This window comes from Gallus gallus, chromosome 12, assembly GCF_016699485.2.
Source record: "Gallus gallus isolate bGalGal1 chromosome 12, bGalGal1.mat.broiler.GRCg7b, whole genome shotgun sequence".
Classification (NCBI taxonomy): domain Eukaryota; kingdom Metazoa; phylum Chordata; class Aves; order Galliformes; family Phasianidae; genus Gallus; species Gallus gallus.
In genome coordinates, this window is record NC_052543.1 from 6,202,285 (window position 1) to 6,212,604 (window position 10,320).

Genomic DNA, 10,320 nt, shown 5'->3' on the forward strand with positions numbered 1-10,320 from the left:
TCTATCAGGTGCCCAGAGCCTGTCCAGCCTGACCCTGAGTGTCTCCAGGGATGGGATACCACCAGCTCTCTGGACAACCTGTGCCAGTGCCTCACCGCCCTTAGTGTAAAAAACTTCTTTCTTATATCCAATCTAGATCTCCACTGATGATTGATGCCAGATCAGTGATGCAAGAGGAGTTGGGTCTCAGGGATTTTCCTTGCTATGTAGCTGCATCTCATGCTGTTGAAGGCAAAATCGTGGCGTAAATCCTATTCTTTTGTCAATGGTCTTTTTTTTTTTCTAATCCAGTAGTTCCAGTAATCAGATCAAAATTTATTTGGTGATTTTGTCCAAAAAGTCCTTTCAGAGAATGTAGAAATGACAGCAGCAAACACTACACCTATTTATGAAATTACTTTGCCCAAGTACTTGTCTGCTGGGTGTTTTGTCAGTGCTAATATCTCCATTGCTGCCGGTATTTCAGAACACTTGCAGTGCACAGCCTGGCTAAAACACAAGCTGGGTGCAGAAAGCTCCACTCACAAGAGCGAGCTTGTTGGCTAGATTTCCCTGAGAGAAACTCCAAGGTGCCTTTGTAATGTAACCTTATTAATGATGGAAACTGAGTCAAAAGAAAGTATTGCAAGCCACTGAGGTTAACCAATATGCCACTTAAATATAACTGTAGTTTGTGTTATCTGTAACTGAAGAAGGTCATAGGATCTATCGTTTCAGTGGGAGTTTGCGGTGCCAACAAATTAGCATCAAAAGCTCTGGCATGGCATACAGAGCAGGGGAATGACTACAGCCTCTGAAACTTCTCAAGAGAGCTGCGAACGGAGAAGAACAAGCTCCCTCGAGCTTGTGATCTTACTGTCATTTATTACAACAACCCCGCTCTTTTTGCCAGCCTTAATGGGCTGAGAAACTGTCGGCTGAGCCTTAGAAAGCGAGCGGCTGGGCCGGCGATGCCAAGCTGGCCGGTGGGAAAGCAGGCCCATGGGAGGTGTGCGGCTGGTGGGAGCGTGAGGCCGCGGCACTGGGGGCGAGCCTGTGTCTCACTGCTTCCTGCTGAGGGCTTGGGCAGGGCACAACGGGATGCGCCCACAAGGCTTCCCAGAGGGTAGCAAGAAAACCAATTTACTTCTAGAGTAATGAATTTAAGTGCTTTTGCCCTTTCTTTACAAGACTGGCTAAGAAGGAGAAAAAAGGGAGAAGGCAATGTCTCCTTCTTCCCCTCTCTCTTGCAAAATCCTACATGCCCTTTTGGCAGAGATCCATCATTCACTTAATGTGTCCTGCTGGAATCAATTCATGTGTCAGGATTTGGAGAGAGAGAGACCAAAATATGTTTGATCCCATCCACAGATCACTCAAGAGGATTCATAAAGGCTAGAGGAGGGAAAAAAAAAAAAAAAAGAGGACCGTTCAATTTCATGTGATACATTAGAGAATGATGGATTCCAACAGAGAGGAAGAAAAGTCTGATTGTATAAACCAGCTGGTGCGAAGTCCACCAGCAGTTCCATGGAAGGGAATTTGCCTCCTTTGGCAACTGAAACCTGCCCTCTCTATAGTGAGCAACTGCACCCTGCTGCACAGGGAGCTCGAGGCTGGAGGTGCTTCGCTGTGAGCAGCTCAGGTCCTACTGTCACTGTGTTTCTCCTGGGATATGCACAAAGGACAACTCTCAGTCCATACCCCATCAGGCCTGGTCCTCCAGCCACTTGTCTTGGCTGACTTTGTGCAATCTGGGATGGTGACCCCTGCTTTAGGATTCCTTGGTGTCTGTCTGTACTGCCACATTCAGCTAAGTCAGCATAAAACTCACCTGTGTCATAGAAACTGGAGGGGGCTGTGGGGTGAAGACAGAAACAAACATTTGGTCCAGATGTCCATAACTGCCTGCTAACGAGAAGGGCTCGGTGAGCAGGTATGAGCTGGACTGACAGCAGACAGCATGCTGAGAAGGTTGCATTGCTGCTGTTGCAACAGACACAAGTAGGACTTCGCTACTCAAAATCATTTTTAATTAAAAACACACTTAAGTCCATTAAAAAGAAAGCAGTTTAATCTCCCTTTTCAATAAGAAGGATTGCTAGAAGTGTCAGCCAGCAGAATGCTCAGCAATGCATAAGCTCACCACCACTACTCCCCTTGCCTTTTAGGTTCATGCAGCACATCAGGCTGGGAGGCTGGAGCTGTACTTTGGCTGAAGCTCTGCCCAACGACATTAACCTGCTTATGGGCCGATGAGCTGCTTTATAACTTCCCCATATGTAGTTCCTCTGGTAAATAGCACAGGCCATGATGTCACGCTTGCTTAAAGCAATTTGTTGAGTTGTAAATATCACTGATCAATTCCTCTGACTGAATCCTGTGACCTTGGGTGTGATCCATAGCAGTGCTGACTTTAATGTATTTTCTAGCCTTAGCAGAAGTACTTTTAGCTGCCCTTTCCCATTAACTTCCCATCTCACTAATAAAATACCAAGAGAATTATATTCACCACTTCTGCCAATTCTAACTGGAAGCAGTTCTGACTCAGGAGCATGAAATGCCTCACACTGATGGCTCCGGGCTCCTGCTGCCCTGGCTGGCTCTGGCAGTACAGGTCCTCAGCCCCGTGGTACAGCCGCACGTTACAAGTTCACCCAACCACAGTGTCAGACTTAAATTTAAGGGGCTTTTCAGTCACGCCCAAGGCAGCACGGGGAACACGCTCCCTGTACCTGTGCTGGGTTTTATGGTGAGATTCCCCAGCTTGAAGGCTTAAAGCCCCAAGTCTGCTCCTGCCCTCCCCCAGACCTGCAAGTAGGCACTTCTGAAAATGCTTGGTATTTGTTTCCACTTGATCATCTCCTGAAGGAGGAAAAATATTTTACTGAGTTATTTTATAGGCTTTTGGTGGGATGATTGAGGACAGGATGCTACTACCTGACAGGAAGGATATTTGCACTCAGGATTTTTTTTTTCCTGACATTTGAGGTGATTCCAGTGACACAGGCCTACGTACTACTAAATAAATTGTGTTTACACTATAGATCATGGGTCGAAAACTGGGCAGAGCAGCTAGCTTGGCCAGGTTTCTCTGACTCAGAATGCTGAGCCCTGACACTACGGCAGTGCTACGTCCTCACACCCAGCATTTTAAGTAAGGTCAAGAGCTGATGAGCAGAATGTGATCTGCTCTTGCTATCTTTCTGTGATAACATGCGAGATCTCTGCATGTTTGATTTTGCTTCTAGTCCTAGAATAGGATGCTGGTGCAGTATGTACCAGATACAGCCCTGTGGGAGTCTGGATCTGTGGTCCCCATGGAGATTTTACACTTCTGCAGCAAAAATCCTCATCCCTTGTTGCAATACTGTCTTTCGTATTTCCTTATACAGCTGAAGTAGCTTCAGCATCTTCAGGTCACCCAGCAGTTTAATTTCAGCTATCTTAGCACTGTAGTTTGCAGCAGATGCTCATTTCTGGGTTGCAAACCTGGTGGTGGGCAGAAGAGCAGCTCGTGGTCTGTGCAGGTGAGGTGGGTGGCAAGGAAGTGTGAGCTGCAGCCGACAAAGCTGCTGGAAAGTTTCTTCACCAGAATCTGAAGTTCAGACAAATAGTCCGTGCTGGCTGTAATTTAAATTCAATCAATATTCAGTTAAAAAATAAATAGAAAGCTTTTTAGATCGGTGATGTAAGGGAATGTTGGTTCAAGGAAGTAATTACATATTATGTAGAAAAAGTCAATTTAAGTTCTCAATAATTTACTTAAGTGATTTACGTGACGGATGTGTTGTCTTGACCCAGCAGGGCAGAGCAGCAGACACTAAGTTATGGCATGGTTCCAGCAAAAGCAGCCGTTGTTACTGTCCCACATAAATCATTAGCTACTGTCTCATTCCAGGTGTACACAGGTGCTGTTTAAAAGAAAAAAAAAAAAAGTGATAAATTTTATGTTTGTAAACATAACTCTGTCAAAACTAATCCTGTTTCTGGCAGATGAAGATGTTATCCATACCTCTCAGTAAGGCAATGTACATTTTCAGGAAATAAAGCTCCCAGTATATAATTAGCTTAAAATGGCAGTCCATAGGGAAGCAGGGGTAAGTGCTGTATTTTAAGTTGGGTAGCTGTGAAAGAGGCTGCTCTCTCTGTCAGTATTGCATCTACACAAGGCGGACAGTTCCAAAAATGTCGAGTAAACGTGACTGGGCTGAGCAGAAACAGCTCCGGGCTGAGTCTCTGCTGTGGGCTTTGGGCAGACACCGGTGGCTTCCCAAGGAGCTCTTTGGCCTTCTCCCACGTTCCATACCCTCTGTGTGGAAGATAGAGATTGCAATTTGTAGCCATGGCAACAATGCTGGTGAATGCTGCCTTCCTCTTTGCTACCTGCGATACGCAGGGTCCTTTTAAAGACTGGCTTTTGTGCTGTGCTCTTTTTGTAGAGTTGAGAGCCAACGTTAGCCTCTGAAAAGATGAAACCCAAGTGGTGCTGTAGGTAGGTGTGCTGCTAACTTGGTGCTGGACTGCAACAGGTCTGAGTGCACAGCGCTGAGCCCCTTGCTCCTTCCCCCCATAGAAGAGAGGCCAGCTGTAGCCTGAACTTAACGCACTGCTCAGTTACGCTATGTCTGCCAGTATTCCTGGGAGAGGTTGAGAAGGTGTGATAAGACCATGTAAAATCCTTGAGCTAACTGCGTGTTGTAGAGCTGTCTCCCTTGTTGCACTCAGCCTCCCAAGGACTTAGTGCAGCAGTGTCAGAGTATGACTCCCCTCAGGCTTCGGAAGCACCTTCCCAAGGCAACAGGGACAGGCAGAGCTCAGCTGTGGAAATTGGGTACGGCTGCCCACAGTGTCTGAACATGGTTTTCAACAGGTGCTTTTGAAGCTCTGACTTTACCATGAACTTGTTTGTAAAAATGCATTGGAAGAAAATAAGTATTTTTCTTTAAAAGAATTGAAGAAACTGATAATAATAATGCATTGGGATATAATTCTTCTCGTGCTAATTCAGCCTTAGTGCTAGTGTTCCTCATCTCCCTTTAATTTCCATGGGGTGAAGGCCAGCAGCTCTGAAACATATCTCTGGAAGAAGCAGAACACTCAGGGCTGAGAAGGACACAAAGGTACATGGCAGTTGGACGGGGGTGGTAAGCAACAAATGTACGTGCAGTCTTCATTTGAAAACATGGGTTTGCATTCGTAACAGGAAAATATCTTTTTTAAAAATAGCCAATTTGGGGGCCCACACGAAAGCAAGTCACTTGTGGGTCCCTTCTGACTCAGGATGGTCTGTAAGGAGAGTACTATGGGGTAGGGGACTGTAACCGCTTAGGGCATTGGAAAAAACATCTACTGAGGGTTTTCCACATACATTCTTCTATTAATCAGTAGCTTAACGTTTCTTGAGCCCGGTTATGTAACTAGATCATTAGATTAACATTCGGGACCTATTTACTGTGACAGAAAAACAATACTCCTATGATCTATCATGAGCTGGTTTTAGATTTCTAACTCCAACAGTAAATATGGTTGATAAACTTGCAGCTAAATTAACGTGATATCCCTGAAATATTAGTAGCATTTTGTGCTTTACAGATGAGAATAGATGTTGAAATTAGTTCTCAAGGAATTAATCTGAATTTCAGTCCTTTCAGGTTTTTGTTCTCTTCACACAGCCTATAAATACAACAGGCAGGGTTTATGTCATTGGACTCTTAATGTTATAAACATTTAATGAAGTTAAATATGAAGTACAACACATTGTAAAATTGATCTCATCTTGCTGGGGAGATAAAGGGAAGAAAATTGTTTGAGTCGTTTGGAAAACAAATTAAGAATTATATTCACTTAACTTTGAGGTGGAAGAAAAAATATGATGAAGACATATAGACCCATTCTAATTCTAAAGACAGGACTGGGACCAGAGGAAGCCTCTGTCCATGTTAGATGCCATGCTACATAAATTAACAGCGCTGTCAGCGGCTGCGGCAGCCCGACATGAATCACTTGGGAGATGACAAGCAGTGCTTTCCTAGAAATTGGAGGAATCTCACTCTAAACACTGCAGCTCTGATTCATTTTTCACAAAGTAGCTACTTTAGCAGCTGGAGATTTCAGTGCTATCAGCCATATGTTTTCACTCTAGCGCTGATATTTAACTTATTGCAGGGACATTCACCTGCTCCCAGCATTGCTCCCATTTCATCAGGCATGGCTCTCGAGCACGATGCTGTGTCCTTTGGCTGCAGGATAAAGCTCTCCCTCCCAGAAAGGTCTGCAAATGCTTTCCTGTAATTGGCTTTCTAAGGAACGTGTTGGAGCGTAAGCTTTTCTCACCTTCTCAAGTGGGAGCAAGGGACTTCACTGGCAGCCAGATCAGCTTGCTAGTACAGTTTAACAGCACCTAGCATCTCCTAAAGCGCTAAGTGGGGAGAAAAGCAATAAATAAAAATAAAACCCTATTAGCAAAGGATTACTGTGTAAAAATCTGAGACAATGAGCAGGAAAAGTGAAGGGCAACAGACGTGTTAAAATGCTGCAGACAACAAGCTGCTCAGAGGAAAGTGTATTTGTTCTTTCTTTTTAAAACTCATTATTTATCATCTCTTTTCTTTGGGCCTAATGTCTCACTAATGAATTCCAGGGGGATTTTTGAATCATGGTGATATCATGGGTTAAACCCCTCTCTACTTTTTGAATGTAAATTCTTCTTGACATTCTTACTTATTGCAGAGCATTGACTTCTTTCCTACAACAAAACCAAACGCTATTTGGTTTTGCATAGTTAACATTTTGCTAATGGGTAGCCAAGATTCTCTCAGCAGCTCAACAACATTTTCTAAAGCACACTGGCGTTGTTGTAGCAACTGGTGGCTGATCTGTGAATAAAGCAGATGTCATTGTGGCAGGAGAAAGAGAAAATAATCTATCACCCAGCCACTACCATTCCTGCCCAAACAAGTCATCAAAATGACAACTTTGGTGTGCAGTCATCAGTTAAGGTCTGCATATCACCTTAACTCATCTTCTCGATGCACAGACCAATGTTATGTTATAAACACTGAGAATTTCCCAGCCCCTCACTGTTGCCTTTCTCACAAAGACGGCGCAGTGAGGATGTGCGGAGGCACTGACGGTTTGCCAGCTTCCCTTTAAGCTTTGATTGATTTTGCACTTTCGTCCAAGCTGGTCTGGCCTAAATAAACACAATATATATTCTGGGAAGTTTTTCCTCTTTACTGCTTCATTTGAATGCAGTTCACGTGGCTTCCAACTAAGGATGGGCAAGTGTCAAAATATCCTGACTCGTACCCAAGAGGAGAGACAGAAACAACAATTGCTGTTCTAACTTCTCAGAAAGTTTTTAATCCATTTATGTACTTTTTAGCTTCTGTTCTCAGTCTCACAGTTTGTACTTAGCACAACTCATTGACCTGAGTGAGTCACCTCACATCTCCCTCCTTTGTTAACAGAAAACACTGCGCAGTGCAGTGCTATCCTGCAAAGTGCTTCCCACTAGAATGTTGGATAACTGTTTTATTTGCTTTCGGTGATGATGCATCGCAGTAACTTCTTGCTTTATGGAGACCCACAGTTTTTATAGTCAGCTTCAGCTATCCAGAATCTTTTGTCCTCGCTGCTGTCTGCATCTTCTGACTTAGAACGTTTGCTCTCTGCTGCCTATTTTGCCTCACATCTTTGGCAATCATTTGACTTAAAGAGACAAAACAGGAGAGCAGGTTTGTATGATTGCCCCGGTGTGTGACTCAGACTTAGCGTGGAGGCTATTTAATGAGGCCGAGAGGAGGAAGGAGTGTCCTCACTTCAGCTATATACAACGTACAGTGAATCTACTGCATGCAGTGAATACATTTCTAAAATGCTAAAATCCATTTATATATATAAAAATTGAGGCAAATTAGATATTGCTCAAGTTCCATAAAGCAGCATGGCAAAAGCTAGAAATCTGGGCCACAGTCCTAATTCTTTCACAGGCTTCCTTTGTGCCCACTGGCCAACCCTCTCGTGCTTTGTGTCCTGATTTCCTGTCTGTTTAATAGTGGCTGACTAAGGCCAGGCTTAGTGCAGAACATTTGTTCAACTTGACACCACAGCATTATAGAAGGCCAAAAGGAGTTATCCTGTTGATTTGTGTTGGTGCTGTTGTTTTGGTTTTGTTTGTTTAAAAAAAAAAACCCACTTTTTATAGTGATATGTTATACACTTTCAGTTGTGTGATAGTGTTATGGTCCAACACTACTGCCTGTGCTGCATCTTCTGTCCTCTTCTCTGTTGACTCCCTTCTCAAGATGCCAGGTACTTGAGATACTCTGTAGTTGTAAACAGTTCTGATCAAATATAAATAATTTGAAAACTAAGCTCTATATGGACAGATGTGTAGCCATCCATAGTACATATTACTGTGGGCTCACTTATGAAAGAATAGTTGCTAGGAGATAATTTAAGTGCATGAAACAACTCACAAAACAGTTTTCTTGCTGATTCAATGGAATAGATGCTTGGTTTTGCTTTGAGCCAAATGCCATTGCACTACGAGCTGGGCAACAACTAAGCAGCCTTAGCTTGGGCTGAAATCTGTCCATTCAGCTAAGCCTTCCTTCCCTGGTACACTCAGTAATGAGTCTTCCGTGCACTGAAATTTTCAAGGATTTTCCTTCCTAAATGCTGCTTCTGTTTTCCAAAGCTTTTGCAGGCTGCACCCTATCTGCAATAGGACATTAGTTTCTTTATCATTCTAGTTTATTCTTGTGTCTCCCCGTGATACTTGTCTGATGAACTGCTTTTCTCTGACCACACCAAAAAGCAGTCTGTTAAAGTTTGCTGGAAATGGCCTCTCTTAAAAATATTGTTGTCATCACTTGGACAGTATCTATGCTGCACTGCTGTGAATTGGTCAGAGTATGTCACAGTAAAATGTAATGCCTGGGGCTATATCATAAATGCCTTAAATGGATTTTGTTTTAATTTATTCTGAAGTTCTACAGCTTCAAAACTAAGCATCATCTCTGGCGCAAGTCTTGTGCTGTCCCATTTGAATTGATGGGTCTTCCTGATGGAGAAAAAAACCTCAGCACTCATTTTACAGTTTTTGCTACAATTTGTTATACAAGTCTAGCCAACTAGAGAACACCTGTGCTGGCACATTATTTGTTTTAAATAACTGACAGTGTGAGTTTCTCAATAATATTGAAATTATGAGTCAGGGGGACATAGTGTATTGGATGCAGAGTAATTCCAGATCTCTTGTTTTGGTCTGAAAAACTAGAGGTACAATTGTGAGAGGATGAATGGTTTTGGTGCTGATCATACTGCTTCTCCATTGTGTTGCATCCCCACATACGGGCAGAAAGTCATGATGCACAAGTCAGGGGTGGATCAGTGAGCTTATAAACACCATAGAGAGCTAAAACTCCAAGGGCTGGGAGAGAATAAAATAACAAGTAACAAATATACAGTGTAGGCAGGCATGCTGGTGAAAACATGACAGTGAAGCACTGCAGTACAAGAAAGTTGTGCATAGTGTGGTGCTCCCAAGGAAAATTGTCTGTTCATTAATATCAATAAGAGGTGCACAAGGTTTTATGTGTTGCTAGTATCAAGTTGGTGACATAGTACTAGTGAATTGCTTGTATCAACAGCCACCAAACTAACTGTGGATCTGGTATGATACACACAACATATTTTCTTGTTGTAGAGAAAGGATGCAAGCTAGCAGAGGAAACACAAAAATTAAGTTTATATGTTCACATTAAAAGAATTTGGTTATGACTTAATAAGCACAGGTGCTGATAGAATATTGATATCATCCTCTTCACCTGAATTCTTGGTTTTGTGCATGCAAACCTAGAAACATTTCCTTAGGTATATATATATAAGGTATGATGTAAATATAATCTCAACTTGTCCCATAGATATCAAATCCAGTTACAGAGCAGAAATCTTTCTTAACAAGAGTTTGATACAGTGACATCGCTGACAGAAAGATGTACTTGAGAACAGCAATAGTTGGGCTGCCCTTAAAAGTGTGATTTCTCTGGGACCTGTTTGTGGCCCCCTGTAGTTGCTAATGGCACTATGTGCTACCAGTGAATCCATGTATCAACAAAAGGGAAAAAATGTACTTTCCTAAAACTCCAAAGCACCAAACTTAAAGGTTTTACTGCATCTCTTCTGAGCAAGGTAAGAGAATCACCAAGTTCTGGTATCCCTCTTCAGTCCTTTGGATCCAAGTACATCTCTTTCCGTCTTGACTTAATCATATGTTATTGTTTGTTGCCAGAGGAAGAATTCCCTTAATTTTTGTTCAGGACTAAAACACCT

At 42.9% G+C, this 10,320-nt stretch overlaps 2 long non-coding RNA genes across 2 annotated transcripts in view; one reads left to right on the forward strand and one right to left on the reverse strand.

Moving 5' to 3' along the window:
- The window catches only part of LOC112533383, a 212,600-nt gene that overhangs the window by 137,954 nt on the left and 64,326 nt on the right, over positions 1 to 10,320 (forward strand). The window lies entirely within an intron of this gene.
- LOC121106653 lies at positions 3,724 to 4,458 on the reverse strand. Its single transcript, XR_005839398.1, has 2 exons — positions 3,995 to 4,458; positions 3,724 to 3,893 (listed from the first exon to the last, which is right to left on the reverse strand). It is a non-coding gene; the product is annotated as an uncharacterized LOC121106653 (long non-coding RNA).